This window comes from Mastomys coucha, unplaced genomic scaffold, assembly GCF_008632895.1.
Source record: "Mastomys coucha isolate ucsf_1 unplaced genomic scaffold, UCSF_Mcou_1 pScaffold3, whole genome shotgun sequence".
In the NCBI taxonomy this organism is placed as follows: Eukaryota; Metazoa; Chordata; class Mammalia; order Rodentia; family Muridae; genus Mastomys; species Mastomys coucha.
In genome coordinates, this window is record NW_022196909.1 from 43,625,025 (window position 1) to 43,630,531 (window position 5,507).

Below are 5,507 nucleotides of genomic sequence, written 5' to 3' on the forward strand. Positions count from 1 at the left end.
TGAACCATCAGCATTGTGTGTCCTAATCCCTGAAACCCTGTTGGGTTTGTTGTTGCTGTTGTTTTGTTTCATTTTGTTTTTGAGACTCAAAAGGGGGTGTGTCCCTTCCAAGGGGCTTCTCTTCCAAACACTTTACTCAGAGCTCTCTGCAGGCACTGAAGACCTCAGACCCCTGGGAGCATGACAATGGTGCCCCTGCACACCGCTGCCATGCATGGCGACCATGGTGAGAGGCCTGGAGCCTCTCTACCTCCTGAGCCTCAAGTATCTTCCATCCCAAGAAGTATGTGGTGCCAGAATTAGGGAGCTCCAGAACCGAACATTTATCAGAAAAGACAGGGAAAGCCATGCTCTACCTGCTCACAGATGGGTGGGTTGATGCTGAAAAGGGACCATGGGCCTCAAGTGGGTTCGGGGGGCTGAACTGCCAAGACTCCCAAAGCCATAGCAGTCTCTACTGCCCGGCCATAATGCCAGCCCAGAACCTCCTCCGCTTCTGCATCCAAGTTGCTTCATGGTGAAGTGACATTAGGCCTTGCCCTTTCGGAAGCTGTTCTGCAAACATGACCACGTTTTGCCTGGTGACCACATCAGCCAAGTCCACAGGGCAGACCAGTCGCTACCCCACTCAGCTCTTGCCCCATCCCTGTCAGAACACCTCGCTGGGACGTCAGAGATGAACAGGAAGTAGAAAATGTTTCTGGCTCCTGCCAGACTGAGACAGAGTCTCCTGGCAACTAAAGAGGGCTTCCAAGATAGGGGGTGGGGGGATACTAGCCCTGGTGACTGACCACACACCTCAGCCACTGACTCCCTCTTGACCCTGGCAAGACAGGACAGCAGTTATGGAGAGGGTTGGCGTGTGTATGTGAGATACTTGGTAACTCAGCTGGCTAGGGTCCCTCTGCGAGATCCACACAACCGGTTCCAGAGTTCCCCTCCTTCTTCATTGCTCCTGATCAGGGGCAAGAGGACCAACCTGGTGTTGATACTCAGGGACAGATGGATCCTTGCTGTGGCCAGGAGACTCCTCTTATGGCCCAAGTGAATGGTTGTTCCCATGCTGTCAGGAGGATCATGGGAAAGGGAAGCGTGAGACAGGTCCATGTGCCTAACCTTCAGGTCCCACCACTCCCTAGGAGAATCTTCATAACGGACCTTCTCTTTATCAAGGAAACAGCTGCCAACGTGCCCCTGCTCCCATCTCCACGGCCTGCCTCTCTCAGGGTTTCCATTGCTGTGAAGAGACACCATGACCAAGGCAACTCTCATAAAGGATGACATTTAGGGGCTAGAGAGATGGCTCAATGGTTTAGGAGCACTGACTACTCTTCCAGAGGTCCTGAGTTCAAATCCCAGCAACCACATGGTGGCTTATAACCATCTTTAATGAGATCTGATGCCCTCTTCTGGTGCGTCTGAAGATAGCTACAATGTACTTATATATAATAAATAAATAAATCTTTTTTTTTTTTTTTAAAAGGAAGACATTTAATTGGGGCTGGCTTACTGGTTCTGAGTTTCAGTCTATTAGCATCATGGTGGAAAAGATTAGGCCCAGGCAAGGTAGTACATGCCTTTAATCCCAGGCATGGTGGGATTAGCATCATGGTGGGCAGGCATGGTGTTGGAGGAGCTGAGAGTTGTAGATCTTAATCCGAAGGCAAACAGGAGAAGACTATCTCCCACGTGGCTAGGAAGAGGGGCTCAAAGCCCACCCCCACTGTGATACACTTCTTCCAACAAGGCCACACTTCATAACAGTGCCATTCCTTGGGCCAAGCCTATTCAAACCACCACACTGCCCGTTGGGACCCTCTTCTCTCACAGTGTAGGCGGGGCCAACCCCTTAGGCTCACATGGCTCTGAGGCCAGCCTGGGACAAAGCAAGTTCCAGATCCAGGCATGGTGGTACACACCTTTAATCTGAGCCACACCTTCCACTGGAGTCCTACATAGGGACATTGGAAGAAGGAAAACTCTCTTCTTCATTCACTTGCATTTACTCGCCAGCACATCTGTTGGAACTTAGGTCTACAGAAGACCAGCTGGAACAGCTAGCCTTGTGGGACTGAGCAACTACTAGATTCTTGGACTTCCCATCCATAGCTGCCCGATGTTGGGTTAGTTGGACTACAGGCTGTAAGGCGTTACAATAAATTCCCTCAATATAACATTCCATAACTTCTGTTAATTCTAGAGAACCTTGACTAATCCAGAGAACGAGGATCTGAGAACAACCGTCTGCAGACATCTAACGCTGCTCTTCATGAACCTTCAAAGCAGCCCCTCCACCCAATAGCAATCCTTCCATTGGCGCTTGCTGCTCCCAAGCCCCGCACCAGGTGACCCCAGAGACCAGAGAATCTGAGCCTCAGACGCTAGACAGGCTCCCAAGGGCTATCATTTCCTCTGCACTGGCCACGAGCTGTCTGAATGATGGCTTTTACCTGTGTAGTTGGAGGCCTGTGATGCAACCTGCCTGCTCCCAACAATTCATGAAAGGAAGACATCCTGGGGAGATGAGAGTGTGCTGTGGAAAGTCTCTGCTAGTCAGGCTCTTGGATTCTTTCCTTTCCGGTTCCAAAAGAGGGTAGGTTGGGAGCACAGTGGGGGTGGAGTGGGGATGGGGAGTCCGGGATGGGAACTGCCAGCAAGGCCTCCCGCCAGTTGCCTCTCACACAAGAGCACTGCAGGCAGCCACCTTCTTTCCTGGGAGAAGCAGGAAATCCACCTGCGGTGATCTGAACTCATTTGGGAGATGGAGGCATGGCTGGCAAGCTGTGTTTTCTTCCGGGTTATAAGCATTTGGTAGTACAGAGACAAAGCGGCTTGCATCATCCCCGCCCCTCCGTCTGCCCCAACCCCAAAACCTGAAGGTGAGTCTGTTTCACCATAAGGTCTTTGCTGTGGTTTGAGCCTGAATGCTGAAGGCTTGGGCTCAGCCACGGGGAGCTAGCTGGAGGTAATGGGTCCTGGAAGAGGTGGGGGTCGAGAGAAAGTTAGATCCTTGCGTACCCGTCTTTGGAGAGGACCGTGAGACCATAGTCTCTGTCTGTCTCTCTCACACCTGACAATGAGATGAGCAGCTTCCTTTGGCACACTCTCTGCCCTACTGCATGTCACTCTGAGCCCAAAACAGGGACTATCAGTCGCGAACTGACCCCCTCCACAGTGTAGCCATTACAGCAACAGAAAAATAACAGAAGCCCTCATTAGCCTCTCCCAGAGCGCATTCATCCGTAGATCCAGAATTATCTACCTCCACCAAGTGGACAATACTCGTCAGCCAGAGGTCAGGCAGCATGCTAAGTGTCTCATGGATTTTCCACTTCATACTTACAGTGACAGATAATCTACTGAATAGCTGTAGCTTGAATTAAAAAATGCCCCCCCTAGACTCATGGGTTTAAATGTGTGGCCCATGGGGAGTGGCTCTATTAGGAGGTGTGGCCTTGTTGGAATAGGTGTGGCCTAGTTGGAGGAAGTGTGTCACTGGGGTGGGCTTTGAGGTTTCAGAGGCTCAAGGGAGACCCACTGAGTTGCAATTTTTTCCTGCTGCCCACAGATCCAGATGTAGAACTCTCATAGCTACTTCTCCAGCACCATGTCTACCTGCAAGCCGCCATGGTTCCCGCCATGACGGTAATAGACTAAACTTTGGAACAGTAAGCCAGTCCCAATGAAATGTTTTTCCTTTATAAGAGTTACCGTGGTCATGTTGTCTCTTCACAGCAATAGAAGCCCTAACTAAGACAAGTACCTATTATGTGTCCAACACTAGCATAAACATCAGGGCTGCTGCAGAGATCAAAACACAGCCACGTGCCCACAGCCATACTTTGTATTTTACCACAGCCTACATAAGGCAGAACTAAGATCCATGTACAGTGAACTTGATGACCATACCACAAAAAGATCACAGTCCTTAGGTATCTTAGGTAGCTTTCTCCAGCTGGAAATGTTTGCAACCTGCAGCCAACATTCTGGGGTCGCTGAAGGGAGCTGTCTGTCATCCTCTGGAGCTGTCCAGGAAGAGCCTGAGGCTAGAGAGAATGAGCCAAGGAGCCAGGGTGTGCTGCAGAGCATCCTCTGTAAAATGGTGTGACGGGACCTACCTTTCTTATTCGTTGCTTTGTGAGGAGCACAGTGACCGAGCCCCTTTGCAAGGTGGGAAAGGGTAAGAAGAGCCTTGCCTCTCAGTTTCGCAATCAGAAAACAAAGCTTAGGAGAAGGGCCAGCCTGAGCATTCACACCCTTTGAAATCACACCAGAGCCTCCCTTTGCAACACCCACACTGACGTCAGTAAGGTCTTGTGGACCAGAACCGGCTGGGAAAAAGCAGAGAGGGCCAGCTCTGGAGTGTATAGCTCGGGCAGTGGGTGTGGCACCAGGAAAAGGTAAAAGTGTGTAAAATAGCTTCGGGGCTCAGCTAGGTCTCCCCCAACAGGAAGCATCAGTGGGCACGCTCACCTGCCCGGTATGATCATATCCGAGCTTCGCGTGCAGCCTGTGATGAGCTCCTTGCAGTTGGGCGGAGTGGCTCCCATTTCACCTGAGTGGGTTCTCATTAGCCATGGAGGCGAGCACTCATTTACAGGATACTGAATTGTTACTGCCAGAGGACATGCGAGATCACGGTTCCAACCCACGAGCACACACAGTTTGGTTTGATACGTGCTCCGATCTGAAGATACCTGTTGATCCATGTTCCCGGGTCTTTAGCATAGAGCCCGCTCACAGCGACGGCTTCGGAACTCAGCCGGAAACTGGTATCTTTAACAGGCTTCTCTGCGTCACGTGACCATGCATGCTCAGGGCACTAGACAACTACTGCATCCTGCAGTATGGCCCCTGAAGTGCCAGATATAAAGCCCAGAAATGCTAATCACGTGGCTCTAAATAGACTGGGGAAAAGAATTACACCATGAGCTAAGCAAGAATGTTTGGCCTCAGTCGGGAAGGAGTGTCAAACGTCACCATTGGGCTCCAGCTTGAAGCTGCTGTGAGCAAATTTGCAAGTGGCAAATTCACAAACACCCGTGACGAGAACACTGCGAGATGGGCATTCTGATGGCCTGGAACCCACCGCTTAGCAGCCCTCACTGGTCTTCCTGCTCTTGGCCTGGGTAGAAAAGCGGTAGTGGGGAAGATCCCGGAAGTTGCGCGCGCAGCAAGGACACAGCTCATCCTCTTCACATCACCCCATCCGTGCTCCAGAAGGGGCTGTCAGGGAGAAGGGGTTCCCTTATTGTTGCGGATTTAACTACTTTTGCTTTCCTGTGATGTGCCTACACTTGGTGTCCACCTCCAGCCCCGTTTACGGGCCAGCCGGGCTAGGCTGCTTCTCCTACAGCATAGCTCAGCCGCTGAGACCCGTGTACCCCAGAGAGGCGGGGTGGGGGCTCTGGGGGCAGCCAAGTTCTGTTGCTTATTACCCCGGTGACCGCCCACATCACAGAGGCCTGCTGGAAATTGGGCAATATGTTCCTGGTACCCTCGCAGTA